The sequence below is a fragment of the Notamacropus eugenii genome, chromosome 4, assembly GCF_028372415.1.
Source record: "Notamacropus eugenii isolate mMacEug1 chromosome 4, mMacEug1.pri_v2, whole genome shotgun sequence".
Classification (NCBI taxonomy): domain Eukaryota; kingdom Metazoa; phylum Chordata; class Mammalia; order Diprotodontia; family Macropodidae; genus Notamacropus; species Notamacropus eugenii.
In genome coordinates this window covers 117,107,009-117,123,929 of record NC_092875.1, presented here as the reverse complement: position 1 = coordinate 117,123,929, position 16,921 = coordinate 117,107,009, and the positions used below count along the sequence as shown (strand labels likewise).

Genomic DNA, 16,921 nt, shown 5'->3' with positions numbered 1-16,921 from the left:
AGGGAAAAAGAAAGATGCTAATAACAGATATGGCCTCTACATTTCAAAATATTAGCATAAACATAACCGAATCAAATCCCTAAAATTACATTTATCTCCTGAGTCATGTTTTTACTTAAGAATAAAGTGATTTTCATAAACATAAGCTAAATATGTTTAAAGATCTCTAGGGTGCTCTCCCCTACTCTCCTCGGTCTTCTCCATGTTCAACGACATAGGGCATCAGATAAATATGCCTCATTTAATGACTGGGGTCTACATGGTTGGAAATTACATTATGAAAATGCCCCTTGCTTGCCACCAGGACCTGGTTCAGTCTTCATAATAATAGTAGCTCATATTTTTGTATCACTTTAAGGTTTAGGACAAAATGAATTGCTCATACGAACATTCTGAGGTAGGAAATATTCATGCTAGTATCCCCATTTTACAGATGAAGCAACTGACAGGGGAATTAATTGCTCATGTTCATATGAGTCATTTGGAGTGTGTTATTTAATCTTAGGTCTTCTACTGGTCCACTGATTCCAAGACCAGTGGACTTTGTGGACTTTCTGGATGCTTATACCCAGAAATCCTTAGTGATAAAAGGATTCATATTTTCATAATTTCCAAGAAATCATTTTTCTCAAAACTTCTTAACAAGAGGAAATAAGTAGGGAGTGTAAGTACTAGGACCCTCTTCACTTTTTCTTTAGTATAAAAACAATGAGTACCAATGAAATAATGCATGTGTATTATGTATAGCAAAGGCAGATTCCTCTACATCTTCTGTTGAAGGAACTACTTCTCCAATGATTTCTCACTATGCTGGCAAGCTGGGGGATGTGAATTAGAAAAATAAAATTTAGAGGAAAATAATAATCCTTTCACTGAAAGCATGAAAAATCCCATAGTGTCCCCATACTTCAATGGCATCTCTCAACTTATGAAGTATCCTGTAATTTTTCTCTATGTAGGTAGCAAACAGCCTTAAGAGAGGAAGTCCATTCAAATACCAAGCATGGTCACTCAGCACCTACTTAGTAACACAGTAAGAACTCACATTTCTTTAGGGTTTAAAGCTCTAAAGCATTTACAAAATGCTTTTCACCTTCAAGTTAAGTAAACCAAATATAACAATGCCTGTTTTACAGATTAGGAAACTGAAGTTCAGAACAATGAAGTGTTTTGCACACAGCTAATAAGTATTGGAGATGAGACTTGAATCAGGGTTTCTGTACTGGGAGGCCAGCACTATTTTCACTATGCCTATTCCCTGTCCCATCCTCCAAAAATAATGAAGAACATAGAAGTACCAATAAAAATTCTGTTAGGGGTCAGAGGAGGCAGATATTATGGCTAAAGTGAATGAATAATAATCTTAATATCAGAAGCAGCTAGAATGCTGGAACTTCATTCAGATAGACCTGAACTTAATTTTGACTGCAGACTACTACTAGGTGGTACTACTACTACTGGGCAAGTCAACCAACCTCTGTTTGTCTCATATTCCTCACTTGTAAAATGAGGATAAGAATAGTACCTACCTCTTGGGGTTGTGTGAGGATCAGATGAGGCAATATTTATAAAGAGTTTTGTAAACCTCAACGTACTATATAAATAATGATTATTTGACACTTATAAAGTGCTTTGAGGTTTGCAAAGTACCCAGGAAATAATAGAATTTGGGGGACCTATTGATTTTCCACACTGTGCAGTATAAATCTCATTGGAGTCACACAATCCCAAGACAAGGTAACTACATAGTTGCTACATAGGTTTCATATTTGGTACAGTTTATTATTACCATTATTATGAAAAATAATGAGGCTCAGAAAGATTAAGTAACTTTTACATGATTACATAGCTACTAACTCTTGGAGGCAAAATTTGATTCCAGGACTTTGTGACCTGGATGTGATCCAAAACACTTTCCATTATAACACATTTCCTCTGAAAGTTTAATAAAATAACGTTTCACTTGGACTTTGGAAGAAGAGTAAAATAATATATTTAGATGCTACTTGGAGCTTTCTAACACACTTTCCTTCTATAAACCAGGAAATGAACATATTATTGTGCCATTTTTTAGATGAAGAAATTGAGAAACAGAGGGTTTAAGTGAATAACACAGGGTAACAAAGGGACTGTTTACTGAAAGTAATACTTGCAGTCTTCAGATACAAAGACTTTGCCTTGAAGCATATTCTTTTCTCAGTTCTTTTGAGACAGCCAGACCTTGAGAGGTTATTTCAGGCAGCGGGATTAGGATAAATAAAGGATAAGAAAAGATAAAATAAATGCAGGATATTTTTGGATTTTGGTGAGTAATACGACTTGACAGAGCAATAATAGTTAGCATTTGGGTAGTGCTCTATGCTTTGCAAAGTACTTTACATATGTAATGGGGGAGAGGGAGATCTGATGCATTGTGTACAGACATCATCAATTTGCTAAGACGATAGCACCCACATGGAGGACATTAGGGTGCTGCTTCTGGGAAACTGTAGTAGACTGGCATATACAGAGGAACTCTGCGTTGACCTGCCACATGTATGAGAGGAGTCTTTTTTTTTCATTGACTATGAGTTGTTTACATTCATTCATTCAATAAATGTCTATTAATCATGTACTATGTGCCAGACACTGTGCTAAGTGCTGAGAATACAAAAAGAGGCAAAAGATAGTCCCTGCCCTCAAAGAGCTTAGAATCAAATGGGAGAGGGGAAACAGCATGCAAAGAAGTATATACAAAGTGAACTATATAGAAGATAAATAGGAAATAACTAAACAGGGGAATAAATGGAATAAAAAGAGGCTAGAGAAGGCTTCCTGAAGAAGATGAGATTTTAGCTGGGACTTAAAAGAAGCCAGAGAGGTCTGGAGTTGGAGTAGAGGAGTTAGAGCATTCTAGGCATGGGGGATAGTCAGAGAAAACGTCCAGAGCCAGGAGATGGAGTGACAGGTTCATGGAATATCCAGGAAGCCAGTATCACTGGATCAAAGAGTGAGTTGAGGATTAAAGTGCAAGAAGACTGGAAAGGGAGGAGGGGTTATACAAGGCTTTGCTAAGGAGCATTTTGTATTTATTCCTGGAAGCAATAGGAAGCAGCTAGAGTTTATCAAGTAAAGGGGAGTATGACATGTTCAGACCTGCATTTCAGAAAAAAAATCACTTTAGTGGCTGAGAATGACTAACAACAGATTTATTGCCTCTCTCCGTGCTTGTTGAATTGAATTGAAATAAATTGAGTCAAACTGAATTGAATTGTTGGTACAGTGGAAAGCACCCTGCTCTAGAATCAGAGGAACTGGTCAAAATCCTGCTTCTGATGCTTGCTGCCTGTATGTGACCTTGAACAGCAAATTTAACTTCCTTGATCCTCAATTTCCTCGTCTTTAAAATTAGAGGGTTGGAACAAACTGTTTCTCAGGTCCCTTCAGACTTTAGATTTAGTTTTTCTCTTGTTTGTAGGGAGAGAAATATTTTTGAACAAGCAAAGAGTATTTGTTTCTCTGAAATCATACTTCATTGGATACTGCGTATGCTTATGGCCAGGATTGGTTATAATAAAGGAAGAGAAAACCCTATTGCTGCCTTCAAATAATTTGCAGCTTACTTTGAGAGATCAAGCCATTGTCCATAACAAAGGCATGTCAGATACCTTTCCCTAAATTTTACCATGGTATCCTGAGAATTTTCATTTAATAGAAATAGTGAGTGAGGATCCACAGAAAGGAGCTTCTTGACAATCAAAAAAAAAAAAAAAACAAAACTTAAACAAACTAAGGGACTCCCAGTGTGTAGTTATGGACCTGGAAGAGGAAGACTACACTTTCTTCCTTCTATCCTACTGGGCAAAAGAATGTTCCCCATCCAATGACATTCTTCGTTCCCTGGATGCATCAACTCATCTTCCACTCCTCTCGTATACCCTTTTTTCTCAAAAATATATCATTGTTTTCATTCAGAGTATTTTTATTTATATATATTACATATAAAGTAATGATAATACATATTATTATTTTATACTTATATAGCATACATTTTATTCATATATGCATATATGTACATATGTATGTATATATATATATATATGGGTGTGTCTATTTTTATATCATATCATTGTTTTCATTTTCATTTCACACTAGACCTGACGTAGTCCTCCATCATCCTAGCACTGATATACACTCTCCATGAACTCTTCTTACACCCTGTGTCTCTCACACTATTGACCCACCTCATATGCTATCTGATGTAGATCTCATTACTTTGGGTCTGAGCACTGGATTTGGAACCACAGGACATGTATTGAATTTCAACACTGCCACTTATGACCCATGTGACCGTAAGCAACTCATTGACACTTAATGGAACTAAGTTCCTTTTCTTTAAAATGAGGGGAATAAAGGGTGACTTCCAAGGACCCTTCCAATCCTTCATCTATGCGCCCATCATTTCAGGAATTACCATCTCACTTCCAAGTGCTTCCTGTCGTCTGCATTGTTCCCCTTCACTTCAGCTTTCTTTCACATCCCTAGACTCAACAACTGGTTTAAGAACTCCTTAGCTGGCAAGAACTACTAGAAAAACTGGAGTGGATTCTGGCATAAGTTAAATTTAAACCAACATTTTATACCAGATGTCATAATGAACTACAATAGATACCCAAATATAAAAGGTCACATCATATAACATAAGAAGGGTAATTTGCTTCAAGTCTCACATTGTTTTCAGAGCAAATCAGTTTGGAACACTGAATGAAGAATAATTACAAAGCAGCCCCGTTCACTGAGGTCTCTTCTGATAGCTCTTAGTATCATGAAACTGAGCTACAGTTCTATGCATAAGCTGCAAACCCTATGAATGTGGGCCCAGTAGCAGAGTATATGTCTTCTCAGTGGCAATACAATTAACCTCAGATGCATTCTATGGCTAGCCATGGGGTTAAAATGCTTCCAACTGAAACAACTCTTGAAGACTATCTTCCAAGGTGCAAAGACGTTATGATATAAATTTATAGAAGGATTCCCCACATTTACAAAATCATAGTTTGTTGAAATATTGCAATACAGAGTAACATCAAAATCGTAGCTATACTATACAATAGAAGTGTCTCCTTGCTAAAGAGATGCCATATTAAACATCTGGCTAGGGTGATTTAACATATGTCTTCATTTGTCCCTTCAGGATTCTGTGGTACCCTCCACCATGGGATTGCAGGATAGCCATAAAAGTTCAAAACGTATGTTCCCTACATATACCTAGTCTCCTGCATTTTTCCATCATTACTTCTCAGAACAGAGATATAATAGTTAGATGGCCAACTTTAGAGTCATGAATAACTGGGTTTAAGTTGTGCTTCTGATCTATACTAGCTCTATTACCCAGGACAAGTCTCTTAACCTCTTTAAGACTGAGTTGCATATGTGTATTAGTAGAGGGAGTTCTCCGCACTGATGGATCATAGGTACAAACCAAACTTAGATTGCCCTAATACAGGGGGCCTCCCCTGTCCCTGCTCCAGCAGAGATTCCCAACATCTTAGGACCACATACTTAGAGCACTCCTATGCCTTGCTTACCAGAACCTCAGTTCAGCTCACCTGTTTAAGTACTAGAGTTTCAACCAACTAATTTCCATTTCCACTTACCTTTTTTTATGGTTTCATAGCTGAATTCAGCCTGGCTTTTATTGCATTTAAAGGGGAAGTTCTAGGTGTACAAGTAGAATAATGAAAATGAGTGTATCCCACTAAACTAGTGGTTAAGATGCATCCAAACAGTTTAATTCCATTATCACCATTCACTTTATTCCAGTCAAGTATTTGCATATTCTCACTGAGCTCCATTTTTTAAGAGAAGAGGCACTTGAAATCAAATCTTACAATAGATTTACATAGGGTAAAATATCGCAAGCTTTTCCGGAGAAAGGTGCTGTATAGATACTGAAGATTCTTTGGATATCTACTCTGACAGGCACTCACTTTCTACTTTTTCTCACAAATGAAATAATGGACGTTATGATAATTCTTTGATTGTTGCATTTATATAGCATATATTTCCAGTCATAAACAATTTCTATGCAATACCAGTCTTCTTCAAATTAAAGAATTCATGACTCAGACTTAACTGGATCTATTGACTCATATAAGAAGAGGTACAAAGACTCAAAAAATGTTTATTGCTGAATAAATTTACGTACTTTAGTGGAGGCGATCAGGGTTAAGAACATGACCCAAGGTCACACGCAAGTATCTGAGGCCAGATTTGAACTCATGTCCTACAGGCTCATACTCCATCTACTGCACCACCTAGCTGCCCCTATTATTGGATATATTAGAAGTTAAGAGGGAGATGTTTAGAACAATGATGGATGAGAACAGTGAAAGTGGTTCAGTCTAGTTCTTTTAGACTCCTTTAATACTATCTATTCCTTTTCATCGCAAATCCAGAGGATTATGAGGGTCTGAAAGAAGCCAAAGTTTCTCAGCCTCACATAACCCTTGTTGTTGTTTAGAAACCCTCAGAATGATTTTAAAAGGAATATAGTCTATCAGTAACTAGAGTAAAAATGAACTTTCTAACCCTAAATAAGATAGAAACTTGGGAAGGGGGAGCATTCCTAATAGTAAAGGAAGTGAGTTAAAAAGGCATACTGAGTCTCTGCAGGCTAATTAGTTGACTGGCTAGTGATTCAGTATTCCATAAGAGGTTAGCATTTAGTGGGGAGGTCTTTAGGGGCTTACAAATTTCTGTCTTTGTGGAGAAAAAAAAACCTGCTTTTCTCTAGTTCAAAGATCATGTATGTGATGAAGTACACAACTTTTCTCACTGAAAGAACAGATGCTTTGAGTCTGGGCTATAAGCTTAAAAGGAGACAGAGAAAGAGAGAAACACAGAATGACAGAGACAGAGAGAGACAGAGAGAGAGAGAGAGAGAGAGAGAGAGAGAGAGAGAGAGAGAGAGAGAGAGAGAGAGAGAGAGAGAAAGGAGGGAGGGAGGAAGAGAAGAAAGAGAAGAGAAAAAGAGGAAAAAGGAATAGAAGAAAAAGAAGAATGAATGCATGAATGAATTCCTCTTATAGGGAAGACATAGTACTTCATATTAAAGGTTATAGTTAAGGCCAGTAGGTAATAGAAATAAGAAAGATCTAGGAGAAAATCTAAAAGGAAAGAAAGTTCCTGAGAATAGCAGACTTGATAGTGAGTAACGACAAGCAGAGGAGTGATGCCCAGCATGTAGGAGTCATGTGCAATAACCTCGCTGGAAGACAATAGAAGCCCATTAGTGCCAGAGGCATAAATTGTCCCTTTGTATTGGCCACAGTTACCCATATATGTGGGCTCCCAACATGTAATCTCTATGCATGTCCATTCTTCCTACTCTTGTGGTAGTTCTTGGAAAGCACAACCCAGTTTTACTAATTTTCTATTGTTACTTTTGTTACCATGCTATTTTATGAAATGTACTTTATTTGAATAAATCATGTACTCTCTCTAATTAGTTAAAGCAAACATGTCATGTGTTATGGTTTCAGATGGATCTAGACCTATACATTATCTTGAGCTTGGGTTAATCTATTTGTTAGGAAGAATAATCCTAAATGTTATATACAAAAATCCAATAAAATTTTTGCTATACAGAAAACTTAGAGAATTTGTTATTCTAGAAAACAAATATTATTCTAGGTTTTCCAGATGGTTGACTGTTTATTTCTTTAAGCAACAAAGCATTTTTAAAAGAATTTAAAACATTTGAATGATTCCTTGCCTTGTTGAACAGAGTGTAGTGAAACCTTACCTCTATGATCTCTCATTCCTTTCTGCATGGCCTTTCCTGGGCACTTAACCAATTTTTATTTGAGTTGGTGAATTCAACTCACTTCAATTTAGAGAGCTCTTATTAAGAGCCTTCTGTGTTCAAAGTCACTATAATGGAGAATGCCTAATACAGGTTAAATAAAACAGATTCCCTATTGATGATAAGACCTTCAAAATGCTCTTGATAACTGGTTACATTTTGCTGAGTGCATCATACTCTGAAATATTGAAGAGGTTTATATGAGTCAAAATTTCTTGTGAGAGTTTAGCCTAACTGTTCTTGGGGGGAAAACAAACAAAAGTGCAATCGAATGAAATGAACAATCTCATTGTCTAGACCATGCTATGGAGTTGGATGAGAAACAAACAAAGCTGATACTTAAGCACGTACAAATTGGACAGACACTGGAGATGAACAATTATCTGAACTAAAGAATTTAAAGAGTGGAGGGGAAAGGGAAGAAAATAAGCTTATTTGCTTTGCTCATTGAACACAGCACCTTCTCTGATGCGGACATGCTGTGCTAGCTCCTGCATCAGCGTCTCCCATATCTCACATTTCATACCAAAGTACTGAGTTTGTCTTTGTACCACTTCTTCTGACCTCCATTTGAGCACTTACCTTGTACAATTTCTCTTTAAAATAATTTTAGAATAAGAAATAGAGTGGTGGAGGTTAGATGCATAAGACACAGTAGTCAATGATTATAGTAATCTACTGTTTGATGAACCCAAAGGCCCCAGCTTCTAGGATAAGAACTCATTATTTGACAAAACTGCTGGGAAAACTGGAAAATAGTATGGCAGAAACAAGGCATACATACCAACATCTTATACCATATACCAGAATAAAGTCAAAATGGGTACATAATTTAGATATAAAGGCTCAGGCTATAAGTGAACTGTGAGACCAAATTACAAACGAGAAAATTCTGACGTAGAGAGGTTAAGTAATTTGCCCAAGATCACAAAATTGGTAGCTATCTGAGGAGAAAGAAAGCACTAATGCCTAGAGGAACAGGGAAGGCTTCAGAGAAAAGGTGTCAACTGGGCTAAATCTTGAAGGAAAATGAAGCTTCTGAGATAGCATCTCAGAAGAGAGTAAGGTAAAGCCAGGACCCAGTTTGTACAGATAATGAATCCCTTGAAGTGGTGTATATATTCCAAATTGCACTATTGGAAGTTACAATTATGTAATCTATGGTCATTGATTCCAGTCCAAAACCAATATTCAATGTAAATTTGAACAATGTGACCACTGGGGGCGGAGGAGGGGGAGATTCATTATTTTCACTAATGGGGACTTACTTCATGCATTTCAGACTCTGAATTGGTTGGTTGTTGTCCTTCATTCTCAAAGAGGACCAAAATGGCACCACCATGATAAAGTGAAGTTTAATACAGCGTATACAAAGGCATGGATTGTTGTCCTTGTTTGTCCTTTGTCGTCAAAGAGGACCAGTGACAGCATGGGATGGTGTCTTGACTTGTGCTTCTATTGGATTTAAGTGAGGTAGAGTTGCATAAAGTCTTCAGCCTCACTATGTCTTCCAGAGTCACTATCTCTGATATTAACAAAACTCCAGGTGCTCTACAGCACCTGCTTCAGCCACCTGCAAAGGTATTGAAATAAATTATTTTCATCTGCCCATACCATGGGAGGTCTTCTCATGCTTGGGATTAACATCCCCCTAACTCACTGAACAAGTTTGAGGCCTATCAGTTATCCTCAGCCTGAATTAGCCTGTCTACCAAGAGATTTTTACCAGGATGTGGCTGCTGCTTATGCTACAGCTTCTCAGAGTTACAGGTGAGAGTCGGATGAGAGTTGGATGCCAAAGACAGATGGGAAGCCCTGAAAGAGGCTCAGTAAGCCCTCATACAAGAAGAGCTTGTCCTCCCTGAATATCCCATGCACCCCAAAGGCATAGATTTTGTCAATGGAATGCGGAACTCAGAAATAGATGGTAGTACAGTTTGACTGGACCTCAAAGTACATTGAGGGAAGTAATGTGAATAAAAATTGGAAAGGCAGGTTGGAGCAAGACTATGGAGGACTTTTAATTCCAGACTCAGAATTCTATATGTTGTCCTTTAGGCAACAGGGAACCCCTAAAACCTTTTGAGCAGAGGAGTTACATGCTGATAGATGCACCTTAGCCAGATGATTTTGTCAGCTGTGTGGAGGATAGGTTATAGATGAAAAAATCTGTAAGGACTTTTCCAATCTTACAAGACTGTTAGACTAGTCCTAATGAGAAGTGAAAATTTTGTGAACTAGGGTGGTAGCAGTGTGGGTACAAAGAAGGGGGCAGATGCTAGAAATGGTGTAGAAATAGAACTGAAAACATTAGGCAATTGGTCAGCTGCAGGAGGAAAGGGAAAGGGAAGACAGAAGGATTGCTTCAAGGTTCCAAACCTTGATTTCAAGAGGATGAGAAAGATATTAGAGACCTCAATAGAAAGAGGGAATTCTGAGGTAGAGGAGGTTTATATTTATTGTCTATATGTCTTTTGTCTTTCTACAAGATTGTAAAGTCACTGAGGTCAGGAATTGTGTCATTTTCTCTCTATGTATCTGAAGGGATAGTCTATTGCCCTGCACAATAGTAGGTAATTTAAATCAACTGGCATTTTTCAGATAACAACAATGTACCGGGTAATAGACCAAGCACAAGGGATATAAAGACCCATGTCCCCTCCTGCCCTCAAAATGCTTTCATTCTCCTGATGTATTTGCTGAATTCCAATGTTGCTTTATGTAATTCTTTCCTATTTCTTCCTACACTATGTAGTTATAGCTTCTCAATGCTATTGATTTGCTTTCCTCTAGGAACCTCTCCCTTCCCTTTTCTAATTTTCTGTGTCTAATGTGCTTTGAGCTGGAAAAACAGGTTACTAAGGTTGCTAGAACTCAGTGTATATAAGAGCACATCATCTCTGAATGAGAGACTGAAGGGCTCCCCTATGGCCACAGTATGTGAGCTATATTGCATAGTTTAATGATATCCATTTGAGCCTCTCAGAGTCCTTTGTTTTACTGCCTTCCTCATTGAGAGCAGGGCTCCCAATCACTGAGGCTGCTGAGCTGCAGCGTTAGAGCTAGGTGAGGTGTTACAGCATCTGGATAATTGACTTATGTCTGGCACCATACAGATGTAGCCCAAGGCTGTTTTGACAGAGGCAGAGTGAAGTGAAGGATTTTCAAAAATGTTGCTGGGGAAAATGTCTTTTTAGCAGCCACAGTGGAACTTTATAGGCTGCCCTGAAGTCTCAGCAGCCAGGTGCCCACAGTACAATGCCCAGATAATAAACATGTCAAAAGATCCATGATTTTATTAGTGTAAATATTTCCTCCAAAAAAAAAAAAGGAATGAGGTCCCTCCATTATTCACCTTGACCCTTAGTGGACATCCTTCAAAAGTTTCTGTTGTCAAAAATGCTGCCATTTTCTAGTGGTTAGTATGCTGGTGATAAGCTTTTACAAACTTGTCTAAATTGGCCATCCATTCAGCACACACATGGTTCATCACTGGGCTGATTTTCCACCTTGGTGGGACTCACTTTTCTGATAACAGCCTTGGGGAACTCAGAGGTCACCTTGCCAACATGAGGAGTTATTGGAAAAAAGAATTTAGTGGAACTAAATAATGAATACACCATCAAGAAAGACCTATCAGATTAATGCTAGAATTCCATTTCTTTTATGGTACCCCGGTAAACTTGTATATGTTTTGGCATATTTTTGGAAACCTGTCCAGTTGTAAATCAACTGATCTATCAGCAAATGCTCAAGGATTCTTGTTCAAATTGTTATGGCAAGAAAATAAAGTATTTATAATTTTGGGTACAGTTCAATAATGGGCTTTATTTAATTCATAGATAGAAGACAAGGCAATGGAGAAGTACCAGTTGACATGTAGAGAAAGAAAGCCTCTAGGGAGCATGTGATCTTCTGAATACAAGTCATTTTTCACAGGTATTTCAGAAATCCTTGAAATACACAGTCACAATGTATTTACTATTGGTCATTCACTGGCCTTAGGATAACTTGTAGTCTAGACAAAGGTTCAGAGTCTTCCGAATCTATTGATCTCAGATATCAGCTGGCTTCAGATGTTTAAGATAGGGTCAAGTTTGTTTTTGGATGGTTCTTGCATTATACCTGGGGGTAAAGGAAGACAAAAAGTTAGGGTTATATATGACCACATGTATACACTTATTCCAAAATGATATGATTGCCCTTGCATGATAACTTGGGGTTAAAGGGAAGATTATATATAGCTGCATATTCACACATTCTAAAGTGACTTGTCAAGTAAGGGAAAATATAGTTGCCCTTGTCTTTCTAACACCACTGTGGATGGAGAACTTGGCCTGGAGTCAGAAGATGAATTCAAATTCAGCCTCAGATACTTACTGACTGTGTGGACCTAGTCATTTAACCTTTGCCTATCTAAATTTCCTCAACTATAAAATGAGGATAATAGCCTCATCTACCTTCCACGGTTGTTTTGAAGATCAGAAGACATATTTATACTTACAAAAATGTATGGCACATAGTAGGAACTTAATAAATACTTGTTTCTTCCCCTTCCTTGAAGAGAAGCTTAATAATGTTTAATGCAGATAAACTGATAAAACCAACACTTTGTATTGAGTTCAACAACAATTTATCTTTAAAAAATCAGTTCTATGAGCACTGAGCTAAATTACAATGATTCATTAAAATACTTAAATTGAATTAAACAATGAAGCTGTTTTATTAATAAATTATTTAACTGAAACAGAATTGTAGGGGTGGTGTTTTTCCAGTTATTAATAGTTATAAAATACAATATATAATATTTATCTAGAGGTCACTTATCCAGTAACTTCAACTATATAGAACTAAGATCTAAAAGGGAAAATGACAAGGTCTTGTAGCAATAGGAAACAGACATCACAGTTTTTGCACTAAAAGTCATTTGTGCTGCTCATTGACAGGACCTTGGGGCTCTAATTCTTAATTTTACACACTATTCCAAAATGATTGAGTTTTTTTGCTTTGTTTTGTTTTATTTTCTTAAACTAATGCATACTAGGTATGCACTTGGGAAAGAAAAGAAAAAAGGAGCTGCTAGAGTCAGGCAACCTGACAGCAGCAAGTAGTAAGAGTTGACAGCCTCTTGATAAAGTAAGAGACAGAACTAAACTACAAAAAAAAAAAAAATAGACATAGGAATACAAGAAGAAAACCAATCTTGGAATTTCCTATATAAACCAAAACTGACCCATAAAGATCAACAGACCTTAAAGGTACCCCAATAGAATAATTTTTGTTTATAATGGTTAATCTGAAGGATCAAGAAAAGAAAGTTTTTTCAAAGAATTTTAGATGTGAGGAGTGATTATTGAATTAAATTTCTTCATTTACAAATAAGGAAACTGAGTCTCAAATGCCAAAGTGACTTGCCACACAACTAATTGTGAGAATGCCAGGAGTAGAACCCAGGATTCATCTTTCACATTAGGGTATCTCCACCACAACACATAATTAAAAGGTGGAAAAAATAAGCATTATTAAAATTTTAATTAAAAACAAGTTTTGACATTCAAAGGACAGCTAAGTGCTCAATGGATGGTGCACTGGACCTAGAGTCATGGAGAGCTGAATTTAAATCCATCATTACATACTTGCTAGCCCTAGAATCCTGGGGAAGTTGCTAAAATTCTAATTAACTTAGTTTTCTCATCTGTAAAAATCAGGATAATAATACCTCTAAGGGCTGTTGTAAGGCTTAAATGAGATATTTGCTAAGTACTTGGAAATACCTTAAAGTGTGATATAGATGCAAACTATTATTATTATTATTTTTAAAGGCCTAAGTTATAGATATCTGGATTTCACTAATGATACTGATTACTAAATTATTACTGTAATAATAGCAACAACTCACATTAGCCCTGTTCTTTCCTACTTCCAGGCTTCCTTATTCATTTGCCTGGGTATTTTCTTTGATCTTTTCCTCATCTTATCCATCCTTCAAAGCCCAGTTTAAATGTCATGACCTGCCTGAAGCCTTTCATAATCACTATGCCTGGAACAAGAGCCTTCATAGGAACTGACTTCCTATGAATTCTTATACTAACTTGTTTGTAGGAGGGAAGAAACTAAGTATTTGTTAAAAGCTTACTAGGGCAAGGTAGGTGGTACTGTGGACAGAGCACTGGCCCTGGAGGCAGGTAGACCTGAGTTTAAATATGACCTCAGACACTTTAGCAGTTCTATGACCCTGGATAAGTCACTTACCCTGTTTGCCTCAGTTTCTTTATCTCTAAAAGGGACTGGAAAAGGAAATGGCAAACCACTCAAGTATTTTAGCCAAGAAAGTCCCCAATGGGGTCATGAAGAGTCAGATATGACTGATTGACTAAACCACAACAACAAATACTATGTGCCAGGCACTGCGCTAAGTGTTTGACAAATATTATGTCATTTGATCCTCTTTTATCTGCTCTCTTTGTACCCCTCTCACTCAATGACTACATTCTATTTTATTTTAAATTTGTTTGTATTTGTGTCCTATATCACCTAAGAGACTGTAAGATTCTTGAGGGCAAGGACTATGTCTTATTTATGGTTGTAACTCACCCAGTACTCAACAGAGTATACTTAACAAATCTTATCGAGGAATGAATGAAAAGAATGATTGTGGTATAGTTCTAAAAGAACTGGTCTTGAAGTCAGAAAATCTGGACTCAAATTCTATTTCTGACATTTACTAACTGTAATGACTAACATGATACAGTTGCTCTGAGTGATTATAAGGTCCCTTTCAATTGTAGCTTGCATGACTATAGAACTTTTAACTTTTGCAAATACTTTCACAATTCTTACATAATTTTGCTTCCTAAATCAAACTTTCCTTTGCCCTTAGGTCCTACGTCTGGTTACAGTAAGTTCTTCATGTGACTGTTAGCAATGGCATCGAAATTCCTCAAGATGTTCATCTGAACTTCAGTGCTACCTTCTTTTTAGCCACTTGCAAGGTTGAAAGCTACTTGGAGAATGTGGATGGTAACTAATGGATGGGGATATACAGTAAAATCCTTCTGTGTTATTATCTTTCTTTCATGAACAACCACGACTTTTGTCTGTTGGAACCCAAATAAAGACAAATTGTTGGAAGCAAGGGGTAAACTTTTGTCAGCCTCTCTTTGGGTAGGCTCTGAGGACATCTTTGTCAACTAGCTAAAGAAATCAACAGGAAATCAGGAAGAGCAAGGTGGGGGGAGAGAGGAAAGGACATGGAAAATCGCTTGAAAGACATGAAAATGGAAACCAATTAGGAACTAAGTTGACTGGAGTGGGATACTGAGAGAAGACCAAGCATAGTAGTAGAGCTGAATAAAGAAAAGTAGAATGGATAAATCCTATTTAAAATCACAGAAAAGCCTGGGAAAAGGGCACAAATTTGGGTCGCTAGAGAGACAAGTTATTAAGGATTAAACTGTGCTAATGTGCAGCCTTCTTTGGACCGGACACTGTAGAATGGTGGATCACGCTGAACTCTTCAACTTAAAGCAACCACAACAAAGAAAAATGATGGTCTGACCTGAACTTATCAAAATTAAAAAATTACTACTTTTTTCTAGGGCTGTATGGAATCTTAGTTTACCATGCCAACATGCCTCCATAAAATCTCAGATGACTTTTTACCAATAATCTACTTGATCTGTTAGGTAATATTTTTACATTTCAGTTACAAAAATTCAATAAAGATGGATTATATCAGTTTCTTTTGTACGTTCCCACAATGTTTCAAAAGATGCTGCTTGACTCAAAGGCCCAGTTATATATTGAGGAATTTCTCACTTTTGTGATACCCTGCTTTCACTCTGATAACTAGAAAACTTTATATCTGAGATCTTGTCCCTATCTTCATTTATTTATTATTTATTTACACTTTATTAATTAAGCTAGCAATAACCAAAAAACTGGGTCAACGACTTCTCTCAATGACCAGATAGCTTATGTGAAGGTTAATAGAGTTTTTTATAACAATTAGCAAGATGATGGAGCAAAATCCCAAGCAACCTAAGTGTGTCTTCTGATTGGCTATTGATGATATAGTCAGAATTTAGATTGCATCATTTTGACCTCCCTTTCTGAAATACCCTTCTGAAAAGCTAAAATACTTGAGTGGTTTGTCGTTTCCTTTTCCAGTCCCTTTTAGAGATAAGGAAACTGAGGCAAACAGGGTAAGTGACTTATCCAGGGTCATAAAACTACTAAAGCCGAGACATACATTTCCAGTCACGCGACAAAGGTTCTGAAGTGATGAGAGTTGCTAAAGTAGTTTAAATTGATGAGATTTGACCTTCTAAGTTAATTAAATTTCTTAGGGGGTGGTGGTGGAGTGGTTTGGGGTTACAAAGGTGGAGGCAATTACCAGACAAAAGCTTGACCTTTAGGCAAGTTTCTCCCAGAGGTGAGTGGAGAGCAAAATTTATAAGGGGTAAGAAGCTCTGTGTGGAATGTTAAATCTAGCTTGATTTTAAACAAAATAAAATAAAATTAAAAGCAATTATCAATTTTATACTTACAAAGCTCTAAATATGAATAGTTTTATTTGCAATTTATTTATCTGCAAGATTCCTATAGAAAGTAATTGTTTCTAGGTTTGGTGTGTGTGTGTGTGCACGCGTGCGCGCACGCGCGCGCGCGTGTGTGTGTGTTTTGTCTCTTTTCAAAGAGGACCAATGATATCACAGGGTGACGTCTTGACTTGCACATGAATTGGATTTAGGAAAGGCAGAGTTGCTCAAAGTAGTCAGTTTCTCTCTTCCAGAGTCATCAAAGTCCAGTGCCAAGATGACTGGCGATTGGCCCAGGATGCAGTGGATGACCCTGGCATCTTTGATGTCTGACCAAGCTCTAATCCCTCCAAAGTGCCTGCTACAGCCATTTTCATGGCTTTTGGAACAAACTGTTTTCATCTGCTCGTTCCACAAAGGGAAGTTTTCACATGGTTAGGGTAAACATCCCCCTAACTCGCTGAGGCCCATTGCTTACCTTCAACCTAGTTTAGACAGTCTGAAGAAAGGGTTTACTGGGGTGCAGCCACCACAC

The 16,921-nt window shown here is 37.3% G+C and overlaps 1 long non-coding RNA gene across 1 annotated transcript in view; it reads left to right on the top strand.

Annotated features, from left to right (window-relative positions):
- The window catches only part of LOC140500507 (uncharacterized), a 28,929-nt gene extending 13,940 nt beyond the window's left edge, over positions 1-14,989 (top strand). Inside the window, exons 2-3 of the long non-coding RNA XR_011965766.1 lie at positions 11,689-11,785; positions 14,727-14,989. This is a non-coding gene — a long non-coding RNA (uncharacterized lncRNA). The remainder of the gene's footprint in view (positions 1-11,688; positions 11,786-14,726) is intronic.
- The last annotated feature ends 1,932 nt before the right edge of the window (positions 14,990-16,921 follow it).